This window comes from Aphelocoma coerulescens, chromosome 10, assembly GCF_041296385.1.
Source record: "Aphelocoma coerulescens isolate FSJ_1873_10779 chromosome 10, UR_Acoe_1.0, whole genome shotgun sequence".
In the NCBI taxonomy this organism is placed as follows: Eukaryota; Metazoa; Chordata; class Aves; order Passeriformes; family Corvidae; genus Aphelocoma; species Aphelocoma coerulescens.
This window is the reverse complement of record NC_091024.1, coordinates 6085572-6102185: the sequence shown is the minus strand read 5'-3', so window position 1 is coordinate 6102185 and position 16614 is coordinate 6085572. Positions and strand designations below refer to the sequence as shown.

Below are 16614 nucleotides of genomic sequence, written 5' to 3'. Positions count from 1 at the left end.
GTCCACCCTTAGGGCTTTCCTGAGCCTCAGCTTGGCAATAATCAGGAAGCACTTTCATGCTGTTACAAAGCCATTTGGAGCTTTCAGAAAGACAATTTGGGAGAGACGACTCATTGTCACTGCTATTTTTCTCCTTTCACAGACCTCCCCTTAAATCCTTACCTAATATCATTTTATCAGGGACAGAAATATATTTGTAAAGCTCTTACAGAAGAAAGTTTTACTGAAGCTAAGGCAGAGGGTGAGCATGTAATCCGGCTTAAGAGACAGGTGAAAACCATTGTCAGTCTGTCTCACTAATGTGATGATTTGAATGGGAATCAGAAAGGGTGGAAGCTCTCAGGAGGAGAGAAAGGGAGCCCAGTTAAAAACAGCTGAGATGATGCTGGAGGCAAGGAAAAAGGTGAAGGTTGTGTTGCAGGTAATATGGATACTCTTAAGGTCTATAAGAAAGAGTGAAAAATACCACCAAGGGAATCCAGCCAGGTGGTTACAAACGATGATAAAATAGACTTTAGAGGAACAGCTTGCAGCATGGTAAGTGTTAGTCTTTAAGACCTGTCAGAAGTTTGGTAGAGAGTAGCAAAATCTGCAGAAATAGATTAGGAATGTGAAGCTTGTTGCTAGAAAAGAAAATTTCTTTTCTGACTGTCATAAATCTTTGCCTCTTCACTACTTTAGCTGCTCCCCGCATTCCCTAAGCAGGCTTAGTGATCATACATGGCCAGAGGGTTTCAATTTGAGCTCCAAATAATAATAATAAATTCCATAAAGTGATTCCATGTGGAGAGGGGAGATAATAGTGCCTTATGTTTACACAGTATGTTCTGTGAGCCTTTGGGTCAGGCAGGCTGAGGAGCAGTTTCTCACCTGCTGTTGAAGTGCAGCATGTTCTGGGGTGACACTGCACCTGCTCTGCAGTGACTGTGCCAGGGCAGGGAGGGAGAAACTGCTCAGGATGAAGCTGCTGAGTGAAAACTGGCTAAAGAAAGGAAGTGCACTTCTCCATGCTAGATTTTAGCCAGGATGCCGAAGTTAAACACCTGGTGAATTAATAAAAAGAGCTGCTGCAGCACCATGCTCCCCACAGCCATGCTGGGACACTGGAGCCTGTGTTTTGTGAAGATGAACCTGGTTCCTTCATTACAGCTTCATCACCACAAGTCCCAGGACTTTGCTGAAAGTGGCTCAGTTGAGTCTTGAATTCCACCTGCTGTTTTTCCTGATGAAAAGGCTTTCCCAGATGCAAGCCAGCCCAGCCTGTCTCTACAGAGGGCTCAGTGCCTGTCCTACCCTGTTCAAGGTATGTTTCTTCTGGCACAGCACAGCAGGAGCTGCATGATAGCTCCACTGAGAAATCCCATCCTTGATGTTAGCAGAGGATTATGTGTTTGGGAAGGGCAGAGAGAAGAGCATGTCTGTTATCACCTTTTTCCCTGTGTTTGACTTGGGATGCTGCATTCCTGTTTCCGTGTGGAAAGGTCATCACAGCTTCTCTGTCCTAGGACTGGCTCTTGAGCAAGGAGCACTGGGACTTGGTTCTTGTGGATGATAAGAATCTCTCTGTTGAGAGCCAGCTCTGTTGGGGTGGGAGGACCTTGTGATGGCTGACTAGTGTAATTTCTGGTGGGAGTTATGTTATTAAAAGCATCTTTTGCTTAGAGGTTTTGGCTTACTGGAAGCAAGGCTGTCTTTGGGTTTGCATCCAGTGCTAGAATCCCTGGAAAACTTCCCCTCTGCCTCTACCACCTCTGTCCATCAAAGTTCTCCTTTACTGTGCTTTACCTGACTGATACAGGATTGTCCCTGTACTGAGACTTTTAGTTCTGCTGTTCCAAGTGTGAAGGGCCACGCTCAGCAATGTGTCAGTTTTCTGCAGGACACACAGAAGTGTGTCTTTTCCCTTACAGTACCATTGTCTAGTTGAGCTGATCCACCACATCACCTGCTCCGACCTCTGGTTCCATTTGCTCCCCTATTTCAGTTGTTAGAGAAACAGACAATCATCCTGAAATCTCATTTTAGTCAAACATCTTCTCTTTTTATTTTCACCTACAAAAGTACAATGTTAATAGAACTAGCTCTGCTTGCCAGGCAGATGAGCATCACCCTGTTTACAGAGAGTTCCCTGACACAGGCATGGGGTTTTATCCCTGCAAACCTGTGCTAGGGGCATGGAGTACTCTGAAAATATAAGCTGAGGCTTTGACTTCCCATGAAGCTTTGAAATGAATCCAGGGTAAAGGACTTTGACATGTTTCCCATATTGGGACTTGTGGGAATTCCTTTTGCCTGGTTTCACAAGATTGCACAAGGGAGAGGTTCAACACTTGAAATGCATTTCCTAAGGGAGGAATCAATGGCTTTCCTTGCATCACCTTGGACCCATGCCCCCTTCTCAGGCAAAACAGCCAAGTGCTGTGTACAGGGGTCTTGGTGACAGAGCTCCAGGAAGACAAAACTCGAGGTCTGCCCCTCCTGTATTGGCAGGAGGAGGCGCTGCTGTCTGTGACTCTAAAGCAATTGAGCTGCATGTCCTGGCTGGAATCCAGCTGAACTGGGTCTAGAGCACAACCTTCAATTACATGCCCTTGGAGGTGATCTCTGGGTTGTCCTTCTGCTTGTTCACAGGTGAATGTGCTGATGTGGAGCAGGAGAGGGCTTGAAATGATGTACTGGGGCCATGCCTGTGGTGGTGACTGGGGTCCGCCCTGTCTGAAAGTGGAAGGCAAGTGGTTTTGGTTTATTTTTTTCCTGAAAGAGGATTTGGCTACATTTAGTTCCTGACTTTTTGAGGTGCTGAAGGAGCACTGGTGTGCTTTGCATAAGGAACTGAGTTGTGGAATGCACTACATTCTCCCCTGTCTCCTTTTGACCTGGTTAAACCGGTGATGGTTGAATTGAGTTAAGATGGAGGAATTTGATGCTTTTGTCTTCCATCTTGATCTTTCAGGTTTTCCACCATCATCGTTTTGAATGCTTAACAAACCCAAAGCCTCCTGCTTCCCAGGGACCATCTGGCTGGGCTATATCCATAAAGTCCTGTACCTCTACCAAGTTCAGGGTCATAAAATTATTCCAAACAAACCTCCCTCTAGTGATTTCAATTGGATACAACAACTACCTTCACTTCCTGCCTGAAGCTCTCTAATTGACAGTGTTGGTGGGACACCTGTTGTCCACTGAGGCTCCTGTTGGTCTCCCAGCATCAAGGCACAGCTCTTTCCCTTAGTTCTGTATTCCCTTAGTTCTGCAAGCAACAAAGCACTCCTGCAGTCCTCTCATATGTCTCATATACTGAGTTTTCTACCTCTGAGAAAATCTCCACGTCCCCAGTGTGGGGGATATGGATATATATCATTTTCATAAAGAGTTTAGTTTGCATATCCTTCAGTTGAATTTTTGCTTTTTGAAGCGATTTTCTTTTCTGTTTTGTTTTGTTTTATTTTTTCCTTTTCTGATTCCATCCCTTTGCTCCTAATCCCACCACCTGGTATGGCTCACACTGCAGAATCTCTCTGCCTCCTCGGTGTATACGCCCTTCAAATATTTGTAGACATTTATCACTTCCCCCTCTCTGCTTAGTCATCTCTCTGCCAAGCTAGACATATTTAGTTCTTCTAATCTTTCCTTGCGAGTGAGTCCCTCCAGCACTCATAATTCATTTCTCCTTGCTCTTCTTGGTATATTTTCCAGTTTGTCAGTACTTTAAGAATTTCTTATTTTGTGGTAGTTTAATATGAGCAGACATGAGGAAAAAAAATGAAGAAGGAAAGCTTCCTGAGGACAGAAGGTTTTTTTTGGCTCCAAGTCACTGGGAATAGATAAGAGTGGGTAGTTCTGGGAATTCCTTCTGCGAGTTCTTGGTGGGTGTCTGGAACACAGAAGAGCTGTCCCCTCTTCTCTTCTGAATTGCTCTATTCCCCACCCCTGAAACATGTAACGAATTATATCAGCTAATATTTTCTGTGTTTGTTTTCTGGAGTTCTCATCTTAACTAGAGAGACTTGGCTCAGCTTCCCATTCCCTGTGTCCCTCCCAGACTAAAGGGTTCAGGCCTAGGAGTGGCTGTGGGGTGCAAGTGCTTCAGGGGTAGTGGGTGTATCTTAGCAGTGCTGAATTTCTATTTCTCAGCTTTGTTCTTCTCAAATACTGGCAGGCATGGTGCCAAAGGATCAGCAGAGAGCAGCCAGCTCCTTTTTATCTCAGGAAGATTTTTTTTCCCTTCTGGACATTTGTTTCTGTTGTGTCCAAGCTATATAAAAAGGAATATAATTTCAAATGGGTCCTGTTTCTAGGAGCCCAGATGGACTTTTTTCCTTCAAATAACTAACTCAACAAATTCTTTATATAGAACCTTGTTAATTAAAGCTATACCCCAGGAGGATAGGCTGAAGATGCTGTTCAGTCTCCACCTCTCGTACTGAACTCCACGGCGGCTTTTGAGGCATTCCTGGTATCTCACACTGATGGCAATTTGTGCTGTCTGAGATTACATGACGTGAGCAGAATTGAAAGGAATGGTGGGGAGCAGCAAGTGCTCCTTCACTCATTAACTACTGCAAGGTCTGTGGCTTTGCTGTTTGCATTAAGGGCTTTTTTAATATTCCCCATCACCATCCAGTGACCTGCAAGGGAGCAGCAGTTTATCTAGCCAAGAGATTATGTCAAATTTGCTACACTGAGATAGGTATCAGTATCAAAATGCTTCCAAAACTAGGATAAAATCCATGGCAAACTTGCACTATCTGCCTGCCTTTACATGGTGCAATCTAGATTTCAACTGCAAATGCAAAACCAATGTGTTTTTCACATAGGAGGAATGAAAGATTCTGCTTTCCTTCCTCATACATCACCATCTTCCCACGCAGACTAGATACTTGTCAAACATCTGTCTTCTGTTTTGATTGTGTCCTGAGAACATTGAGTTTAAGTAGAAATGTGCTGGCTGGGCAGGAAATGTTTCTCCATTGTGCATGACGGCTGTTTGGATCTCTTAAGCCAAGCTACAGAAGGAAGGGAAAAGTAGAGGAAACAAAAGTGGTGTTGGTTGGATATGGGAATGCAATTCACTCTTTGCATCCAGTCCATCCACCAGCTGATGTTTCTGTATCATCATAAAATGTAGAAACAAGGAACCCCAAACTTCCTAAGCAAAGAGCAAAAGCTGCTGTTGCTTTGACAAGGAATCGACTTTCCCAGCTGCTTGTGGGAGCAGCCTTGGAGAGCAACACTGATCAGTGCCTTACAGATCTACACTCTGGATATCAAAACAGAGAGAGAGGGCATTTACTGTCACTCAAAGGGTGCCTTTCACCCTCCTAGCTCTCAGAGCATTCAGAAGCATTAAACAATGGGTCATTTTCTAGAAAAAGAAAACACTGCCTCTATCAGAAGCTTAGTCAGGAGTGGCAAAATCATTGTGAAGAACGGTTAGAAAGAAAAGCAAGAGGCATTTTCACCAGCCCATCCTCAGATAAACTTGTCATGGGCCCTGATTCTTGAAACAGCACCATGTCATCTACTTTAGCACCTTCAAACTGCTGATTAGCATCATCATCCCACTGGCAGGCTGGGCTGGCCAGCTGCTGCCTTTGATGCAGTTGCAAACAGCTTGTCTTTCCCAGAGGAATTGGCAGTCGAGCTGGCTTCAGTTTGTCATGTTTGTCTACTGTCATTCACATTTAGAAAGAGGGTGGGGTGGGTTTTTTTTCTGTTTGTGTTTCTGCTTTATAAGAATATGCAGTTGCTTAAGATCCATTTGGTTGACAAAGTGTTTTGCAAACAAACTGTACATGGGAATCACTTTGTTCGCTGCTGAAATGCAAAGCAATAATTTTTATTGTGGAATCTCAAGAGACAGATGTGGTTCAGCACAGCATGACTTTAAGGATTCGGCTGACTAGAGGTGGGATTACCACCATATTTAAAGCAAAGCATACATTGAAAAGCTTTGAGCTGAGGTTTATTCTGTGCAAATATTTGACAAGTGGCCTCTCATTTAAGTACAAATAAAAGTATTGAAGCTTGCACCATTTATAGCTGTTGGCAAAAGAAAATTGTTTCTAAACAAGTGTCTGTGAAGTGTAATGGTTATTTCTCCCCGTCATAAGTTCCTTTGTTATCTTGCTTGCCCCATTGACTCTTATAAAGAAAAGTGTGTGGGAATTTTATTTATTCAGTCCTTCTTTTAATGTTTTCTGAACTTCTGATCTTTAGTGAGAATTTTTATGTCTTTTTGCTTGAAATCAGCTCTGTGTCAGTTAAAGTTCTTTGACCTTAAATAACTAATACAAGAGCAGATCAGGTTTTTCCTTGCTCCTGTTCCCCAGGTGTTCCTGAGCAGAGATGTTCAACCCCTGGCCTCATTTCCATTCATTGTAATGAAGTGATAACAAAACGCATGGCCGACTTCTCTAATTAGTCTCGTGTTCCTCAAGGTCTTTTGTTGTTGCCTGCTATTATTTCTTATAGTTTAGCATTTTGGGCTTTGTTCGTATTTCCCTTAACACCCCTAATAGTTCTCCCCATCTTCCAAATTATCTCTTTGGGCATGAACTGATATACTGCAAACAAAGCAATGCAATATTCATCATTAATTGATCATGATCTCTCCTGGTTTTGTTGTTGCTGTTGGGTTTTATTTTAATTCCCACTCTGTTTAGGGGAAACTGTTTAATTTTATTCAATACCCTAACTTTTAAGTTTTTATTAAACTATAATGCAGATGTATATTCAGTGCAGCTTTCATGAGTTTGTTTTCTTGTTGATCTCATTTTAATTAAACTAGGGAAAGCATAGAAAGGAAATTAGAGTAAGAATAAAAACAAGCAGTTGGTTGTCCTGCAGTTCTGCTAGGAGGAGAAGGTAGGGGACAGGGATTTTACCTTTAAATGCAGTATACCATTCTTCTGCTCTCCAATAACCATTAGAAAAGTGAAGAAAAAGGACCTGTATCTGTAGAGGATGGAAATCTGCAGCTCTTCTCACAGTGAGAACCAACCTCCCAGGAGACACTGTCTCAGACCAGGTTTGTTCAAGGAAAGGTTTATTATGTGGAATCGTGTCAAATGGTGAGGAGGGGTATAAAGAGATAATCAGAGTCCTCCAGCACTAATTACCTGTGCTCTGTAGAAATCCCTATCTCCATTCAGATCCTTTTTAAAGGAAAATCTCAGAGGAAGCAAGTGAAGTCTGGTTCTGCAAGTGCCAATTGAGATGGTGGGGAACAGGGAAGGCGTGGATTAAAGCGAGCGACTTTTCAAGACCTACCATAATATTTCACTTGGTTTTTCCTGCCCTCTCTTCTTCTTCTTCCATTCATGCATTGAAACATAACAAGAAATCTCTGCGTTTCTATGCCTCCTTTATTCTGAAGTCTCTACGCGCTTCGCAAATATTAACTGTAAAATTTCACAGTTATCTACCCATCTATCCAATCTCTCTCAAAACATTTAAGTTTTCCCAGCACGATTCAGAGGGATGGCAATGAACAGAGCATAATAAATATCAAAACAATTTTCAGCAAAAGCAAATCATTTAATCTATTAGAAAATGATGAAGGACTCATGATTTAGCATTGGAAGGAAGTCAGGACAGCAGCTGTCAGTAAAAGGGTAATTGAGGTTTGACCACTGTCTAGTGATAAGATTCAGGATCAAGATTGTTACTAGTATTTTTCTATCAAAGGCATTAAAGTTTGCAAATAATCATGTTTGTAATTTGTTCTGGAAAATTCAGAGGAAGAGAATGAGGAAATCTTGGGGGCAAAGTAGTGAGATCTTGAAAGAGAACATTCCAGAAGAGTAAATCTAAGGAACATTTTCCTACCCAGCAGGAGGGAAGAATAAAAGCAATTTGAATCAGTGTTAACCTTTAAATCAGAAATATCACTTGGTGCATGTTTGTACTTGAGGATTCTCTATCACTGTTGCTGAATATAGGACCCAAATACATTAGAGATACACATACAAAGTACTCAATTTAAGTGAGCACAGATAAGAGGCAGGCCTTGCCACTTTGATTCATGCCACCAATAACTTCAAACAGAGTACACCCAGAGTACGGCGCTCCTGAGCACAGAGTGCTACTGCCTGTTCCTGTATTTATTTAGGGACTAGGAGGACAAGAGGTCCTTATTTCAAAGCTTGACTATCTTCTTTTTCAATTCATGTCATTGATTCCTAGGTATTATTCACCACAAAACCCAAATTAGTGCAGTTTTACTTCAATTCTTTCCTGATATCTTCAACCAGCAGTCTGGTCTAACTCATGGATGTTAGCACATTAATCTGCTTTGCATTCCATCACTTCTGTCTTAACTGACCTGGGATGTTCTCTTTTGGCATGTGGCCCTCCCAAGAGGGCCCAGTATTAACAATATTAATATGTATTCAGATCCAGCTGTTTGGAAATACACTCATGAATGAAGACTGATCAAATAGCCCTGGCACAACAGCACTGCCTGCTGTACTTTGCTTCTCTGCTCACTGTCCTTATGTTTCCTGCAGCTTGAAAGGACATTGCATTCAATGCCTACCAGCCAAAATCCTTATCTCCAGGGCACATTCAGACATCTGCCAAGGGTCAAGAGGTAAATGAGGAATCATCCCAACAAAATTAAGGCAAAGAATTAGAAAGAATCAAGAGTTCGTTCAGTAAATCCGCAAAATAATTTGCGTTTCAAATCTTAGATGAGCAGAGCAGTAGTGTAATTTCTGTCTGTAGATTCACCACTGTGATGTTCATTATCTGATTTTCTACAACCTTCCTAGGGCTAATGCACATTGTCTTCCTGAGTCCTGAATTACTGAAATGTGACTGACATTGAATTTGCAGGTAATTGCTATGGCTCCCCTCAATGAAACCTCTCTTAGGACACTCTTGGAAATTAAATGTTCCTTCTCGAGCCATTATTTGCTGACTCCATCCCTATCTTATTAAATAATTATCAAGTAAAAATGTGTAATTTGAAATATGCATGTCATGTTTAGGTAATGAAAGAACCAGACATTCTCAGTGGATTAATGACAGCAAAAATACTGTCTTGTACTCTCTCAAATAAGCCACTCCCCAAGGTCCTGCTAGGACCTAATCAGAACTGACCAACCATCTTTGCATGGGATGCCTGTCAGTGCTGCTTTGAGGTATCTGTCTTGAGCCCTTACAACTCCCACGGAGGAAACATGGGGCTAAGGGATGCCCTTTGAATGTTATGAGCCTTGACCAAAACTTGAACTTTGATGATCCTCATCAAAGGATCTTTTCCAACTCAAGATATTCTATGGTCCTGTAATTCAGATTTATGTTACACTGGGAAGTTTTGTTCATGGTGGCAAATTTAAGCCCTGCATATGGTGCTTGAAAGCACAAAGCCTGCATTTCCAGTATTTAAAATATCATGTGCTCTATAAAGTTGATCCCACTACGATTCTCAAAATGTTTACAATGAACTGTAAATATTCACAGCAGCGTGATTTCATTGAAGTTACCAGAGATTTACACAGCCATAAGCAAGACCATAATCTAGTCCTTTGTCCTTTCACTAAAGGATTTTATATTGTAGGGGTTGAATCTGAAGATCTTTATTCAGTTATAATTAAACCAGGCAAATTAGAAATTCTTCTACTCTAGTCAGATTTTGGCGCAAGTTGAATATGAAATGTATTAATTTTCTGCTTAAAATAAATTCCCTTGTTTTTGATCATAATTTGTTTCCATTAGCTTCAGCTCCTTCTCCTTCCTCAGCTCAATGATACTTTGATGGCTCAGTCTTCATTTTAATAGTCATAGCTTGAAGAAATTGAATATGACTAAGGAAGAAATAGAGGTGTCTGTTTCTTGTATCTCTGTTCACGAAGGGCTGTGCCTGATATCAGCTATGTGCCTCTTAAAGTAGGATGTTTTTTATTCCACAGCAACTCTGTCTTCTAGAAATAAGCACTTGTTTGTATAAGCTGAAACAAAGCCTATATTTCAGCATCTTATCTATGTTTGTAAATTCCAGGAAACAGATTTCCAGTTGTCACTTAGATGTTTGGGGTTTTTTTGTTCCTTCAACCAAAACCTACCTTGATTTTTTTGTTGTTTTTGATTGTTTCTAGCAAAGAAATTATTTTGTCTGCTTGTATTCTGGTATATATACAAAGGCAGAAGTTGTTATCATCTGTAGAAGCAAATGTGAAGTAGAAATCCATTAATGTGGTGGCCTGGCACGCCTCTGTGGGAAACACATTCAACAAGAAAGCATGTCATCTTCCATGTTTGGGTTCTCTAGTTACTTGGGAAAATAAAAGCCATGGAAAGTGTAAATGGGAAACTTGATCTCCATTTCAGCTGGCATTATTTCTTACAAGAGCAAGGGAAAAGCTTTTTTCTTAGTATACTGTTGGCTGTTCTTTAATGTGGTTTTCCTTTCTTTTGCTCTTTGTGTTTTTCACACTTGCTCATGTTGTGAGAGCTGTTCCTCTGTGCCTGTACCGTTCTAGCAGTCAGAGCAAATTTTTTTTTTTATTCTTGCCTTATGCTGGTGGCTTCATGTTGTGTAAAAGGTTAGTAAACTGATCCTTCAACCAAATGATTCTGGAATTTCCATGTTCATATGTGGAGTCCTGTAACAGACATCACCAAAGTAAGGGCTCTTTTAGCCATTAATACATTTTGGCAATGAACATTTCCATTGTTTATCTACAAAGAAAACCATAACAGAGTAAGTTACTTATGCTCATACCTCCTATTTCCCTTCACTGTGGATATTTTGCAAGAAAAGCTCATGTTCACTTGTCTTCTAGGAATATATTTATTTACATATGCATACAAGTATGTGTGTAGGTGTAGAGAGGTGGAAAAAGATAGAAATCAGAGCATATAAACACTTGCCTTCTAAATCAAACTGTCACTTCCTCCAGGGGTTATGAAGTGTATTCTTTTAGTACAATAGTTTGTTTTGAACTATTCAGTGAGGGAATCCACTGTGAAAAAGCCTAGTTCTCATTAGTGTGAGGGGAAGGGAATTTACAGAGGAAAGAATGAAGACAAGTATCTCAAAATTTACATGGAGCTTTAGTCCCAGAGCTAGGAACAACCTGCCCACTGCAGAACTTCATGTCTCCATGGTCTGTAAGACTGCAGTAAATAAGCATTTGTCTGAGTTAGTTAGTGACAGGAGGAAAATGTATTTGTTCCTGTACACCATGGAGTGATCTACTGTTTGTAACCAGATTGTAAGTGAGGAGCTGTAGGACAGCATTTCTGGCTTTTTGCTTCACTTAATCATGGAGCAGAGCAGACCCTGAGGCCCTGTGCAAATTTTAGGACCCATGAAAACTGAACAGTGAGTGAACGTAAATTAACTGGTCCTCTCGGGGATTAAAAAGACAGGCTCATTATTTTGTTTTTCATTCTGCTAAAAGGGCCAGTTTCCAGCAAGAATTGTAATAAAAAGAAATTATAGCTCTGTCTGAGGTAATTTTCTACCAGTTGCAATACCTGATAGGTCTCCAAATGTTAGGGAGCATCATTCAGCCTGGAGCACAAGGTATTTCAAGGATCACCCCCCGGATCTGTGGCCCTTGGGTCTTTTACTGACAGCATTAATCTGGCTGGTATAAAAAGGTGGAGCATAGAAAGGCCAGGAGAAGGTTTCCTATATGTTTGATATACATTATACTTCAGAAAATGTATTGAACATCTGTGTACGATATACGTGGCAATAGAAAAACCTTCTTTTCTAAAATATTTCAAAATTGGCCGTTTTCCGTATTATTTTAAATATACAGTACGTACTTGTATGTTTGACACAATGTTCTGAATATGTTCTCCTATATTCTAAGTGTAATGAGTGAAATTTGTCACAGGAAAAGAAACATTTTCCGTGTTAGCAATGCTAATGAATAAATTATATGGCATTCCTGCATTGCTTGCTATTATTATTTGATCTTTGGAGTTTAACTAGCAAGCAGAATTGTTTCTTACTGAATTTTTGTGTTTGCAGCTAAGGTTCCCAGGCTACCTAATAGCTGTTTGGAGACCAGTCTCGAAAGAGCTGGAATATTGCTCTGGCTCAGAATGGGCAGGTGCCTGTGCTAGCAGCCCTGTGACAGCGCTGCAATCAGCTTGACTGGTTCATGCAATGTTCCTTCCACTTGGCTGAGGGTCAAGGGGTTGAGACAAGTGGATTGTTCTGCATTTGTAAATAGTATGAGCCACAGAACAATACGGCTGTGGCTGAGGATTCTGTGCCCACACCGTGTATATTTCAAAGGGGTTCCCTTAGGTAGCTCTAGTTCGGCTTTACAGACTGGGTACTTATTAGTGGTCGCTGCATTGAAATGGTCCTGGAGCATATCTTCGGGCTAAGTGTCATCCGAAAGGAATCTGGTTAACACACCCCAAAGAAACCCAGCTAAGGTGACTCCAAAAGCTGAGTCAAAACACAGTAAAGTGGGAACAGTCTGGAGATTCAAGCTCAGGCCAGATGGGGCTCTTAGCAACCTGTTGTAGTTCATGTCCCTGCAAACTGCAGCAGGGGTTGGACTAGATGACCTTTAAAAGTCCCTTCCAACCCAAATCACTCCATGCTCTTTAAAAGGACAGACCTGATGCAAAATAATACATGAATGCAGGTGGATCAACTGTCTAATAGGAGAATTGTTTCATCACTTATTTAAAGAGTTAAAAGGTTACTACCACCACCTTAAAAGTAGTCAATGCATTGACTGGCAAGCAGGAAAGTGGAGCGTGCTGACTGAGAGCACTCCTGTTTTGACACTCAGTATTGCTTTTTATTTCCTCATCCTTGTTTGTATGGACAAGGAGATGTTCCCAAAAGCAGGGTGGTCAATTAAACGTGCCCCAGTTACAGTAAATGCAAACAGGTTCTTTGTTTAATTATTGCCATCTTAAATGAAACAGTGTAGGCACTTATTCAACTGGGTGGGCACAATAGGACGTGATGGCACTTTGTAACAATTGTCCTAATGAAGGATGATGAGTTTCATTCAAGGTAGTGGGATTTACTGTGAATGCTGGGGTCTCTGCCAGCACATCCTATTACAGGATCAGGACCCTCAACAATAAATGGTTCACATTCTTGGAACTAATGTCTCTAATGGGAATAACAGAAGCGGAGATAATAATAATGTATTACCTCGACCACAGGAGTGCATTGAAGGATTAATTGAATAATGGACTAAATTTATTTCTGATGCAACTGTGCTGATCTGATCAGCAGGATTTTACCTTCACGTTAATAAAACACATGAAAAAATAATCTTTGCAATTCTCATTTTGCTGTTATTATTATTAATGATTGTCTTATAAAACCAGAATGCAATTTAGCAGTCTGGTTTGCTTCAGATAAAAAATTTGAAGTCTTAGTTGGAAGCAACCCCAAACTTTTGTCTAAAATGCTGATTAACAACCTCAAGGGAATGAGCTTCCTTGTAAGATTTCAACACTGCTGCTTAGTTTTGGGCAAGCCAGAAACAGTGTAAGAACAAGACTTTCCTAAGGATTTATTTTCTCTGTGTTGTGTCAGCTAAAATGTAATACAGAGAACTTAACAAAAATGTGTTTTCTACAGCAATCATGTAAATGTCTTATAAGTATATACTGTCACCTTTCTTCCTATTGAATTGTGCCTGAATCCATCCAGTTTCTCATTTCGATTATTCACAGAAACATGTTACTTGAAATTTTTGCCTAATACTGTGAGAAAGTGGTTTCAGGAATAAGCTAGTGGAGGAACACAGGATCTGCTGTCTCTTTAACCCATGCCAATGTCAGGAATAACTGGCTGACATTCAATGACTCTTCTAGGGATTAGGAAGGACAGCCAAATTTTGGTCTTTTGAATCTTCAAAGTAGTATTTTGGAGCTGAAGACCAGCTTAAGCCTGCTTACTGTTTTCTTACTTTGGTTTGGGGTGCCTCAACGCTTTTCCATAAATGTCTGCAGAATTCCTGCTTTTTCTCTTAGATTGTCAGCTGTCACCATTTGAGCCCTACTGACACATTTTTCAATGCACAGGTTAGCCTGAGGTATTAGTGCATTGCAATCTGTACATTGGCAGGGAGAGGAGAATAAAAACACAGGCAGAAATGATGGGATCTTGTTGCAGAGAATGGATGATGACTGCTGAGGGCCACAGAAAGTTTCTCTTGGAAGATTTTTGCAGCAGAGGCTGAGAGGGTCTAGAAAAGTGAATGTTGCTGGCACTGTCACCCTATGGTTTCCTGTAGTACTTACAAGTGAAAGTGCTGAGAAAATTACATGTTGCTTAAACATCTTCTGGAATAAGAACAAAACCTCATTTCCTTCAGCACTCCAGTGCCTGGCTTTTGCTTTAATTGGGCAGGCCAAAGGAAGCATGGCCAGTGCACCTTGGTGGTTGGGGAAGCAGCCACACAATGTGAGTGTCCCACAGTGAGGATGGATATGCTCAGGAGGTGGAAAATTGTAATGTTTTAATCCAATTTATCCAGAAACCATCTGCAGAATTCAAGTTGTCAAGGTCATGTATGTTGGCACTGTGTCCATCTATGCCTGACCTAGAGCTGACCCTCTCACTTATGTGAGAAATGAAAGAGAGGAGGAGCTGGAGCAAGGGGAAAGGGGAACAGTTCTGTGATTGGAAACAGCGAACACTGAGTGAAGGGAAGGGAAATCCTGTTTCCCCAGCTATATCCATTCATTAAAGATCAGTAATGGAAACTTTATAAGCTGTCGGTTCAGAACTACTGCAGTAAATATGGGATGTTCAAGAGAAACAAACAATAATAGCCAACATTTTCCTTTGAGCCTTCCCCATCACAAGGCAGGGGTGGGAAGATGCATTTGAATTCTTATACTCACTGCCCAAAATACAAGGTCACGGAGAAATAGTGTGAAAATGACAACTGCACACTGGGAGCATTGTCTTGGTTTGAATCAGGCTCCTTGTGCAGAAATTATACCATATCAAATCCACGTCTTGCACAGCCTGAAACACCTTGCTAGCAGTTATGTTTCCAAGATCATTGTATATTAACATACAGGAATATCGACATTTCTAAATTCTGGCATTATTAGCAAAACCATTTCAAAAATAATGTCACTGACACTTGGCATGCAAATATGTGTGTTAGACCAGTGATTTTTTTTTTAGGGTTTTTTTCTTTGTTTATTTTTGTTTGGTTGTTTTTTTTTAAATTGGGGTTTTTGGTTTGTTTTTTTTTTTTACAAATTTCCCAAACACTTGGGATTTCCAATGCCTTTTTGCAGTCTTCTGCTGGAAACAGTGACATTCCTTAAACCACAGTATTATGGGCTCCTAGTCCTGCTCCATGGGCAAAAGTCTCCCACAGTCAGGAAATTGAAAGGAATGGCTAGATTATTTATTTAAGTTTGCTTTGAGCTAACTATAGAGAGGGGACTTCAACATGAACAAGCTTTAAGCTGACAGAGAGTGGGATCTCCTGGGCATCCAAGTTGAAGCTTCGAAGGCATTGTTGAAACTTGTGAATATTTCAACCCTGTGCGTGCTACAGCAATTTTCCCTGTGTCCTTCCCTCTGTCCTGGGCAGGAGCAGAATGGCTGGGAATGTATCTTCCTTGTGTGAGACTGCTCTGTATAACACTGAAGTCAAACAGAAGCAAGTGGGAATGATGTGAGTGTCTCAACACCAGTTTAATGTGATTTAAGCCATTATGCATGATCCATAAGCCCTTGGGCATATCATCCTCATTTAAAATTCCTGCTTACCTTTTTACAAGGGCTTCTCTAGAACATGAGCTCCTTAGGCCCTATTTTACCCATCTGAAGAATGTGTATTTACAAAAAACACAATATTAACAGTTTCTCTGAGTATTTTGTGGCTCGTTGGAGTGCCTAAGGGTCAGCCTGCCAAGGCACCTCCTCCTGCCTGCCTGTATCTATAAGCATTTAACAAGCTGACTCAGGGAATTCCCAGCCATTTCAGGCTCAGCAGGTTAAGAATCTGCCCTGAAAGACCAAGTTCTTCTTACTTAGACATGTGTATCTGGGTTGCTGTGCTTGGCTCAATATCTGCTGCTTGTTGGTTTTGCTGAAAGCTGGCTGGGTGATGCAGCATCATCTCCCTGGACAGAAATGGGGTGAGTCCCAGGGCCTGCTTGCTGCTGGCAGTGCTCTGGTGACAGCAGGCTCTTGCATGGTCTCAAAGCTGGAGAAGACAGAAACTTTGGCCCTGGTGGCCATGCTGTTGCTCCTGTGGAACATGGTGCAGAGAACAGGCGTGTTGGAAGCAATCATGCATTGTTGCGCTTTAAAGGTGAAGCTTGTGAGTTTCTTTTTCTTTAGGTGAAACCCTGGAAGGGGAGAATATCACCCTCAGAGAGGAGCAGAAATTATTTTCTTGCATTATTACCTTGGCTTTCTAGCAGGCCCTAGCCAGCATTTTGCCACCTATGGCTGAACATTACATTCCCAGCTTATTCTTCTTTTCAATTTCCTGCCAATATAAGCAGGGAGTGAACTGTAAGAAGAGCATTTAATTGCCATCAAAGGTGAGCTCTTATTTCTGTGTATGCCACACACTTCCACCACGACCTCTGTCAAATCACTGAGTTTCTCTAGATACTATATGGAGGCTGCTA

General features: G+C 41.2%; 1 long non-coding RNA gene across 1 annotated transcript; it reads left to right on the top strand.

Annotated features, from left to right (window-relative positions):
- The first annotated feature begins 374 nt into the window (after nt 1-374).
- On the top strand, nt 375-11867 carry LOC138116554 (uncharacterized). The gene is made up of 4 exons (XR_011154199.1): nt 375-537; nt 1150-1303; nt 2632-2728; nt 2954-11867. It is a non-coding gene; the product is annotated as an uncharacterized lncRNA (long non-coding RNA).
- The last annotated feature ends 4747 nt before the right edge of the window (nt 11868-16614 follow it).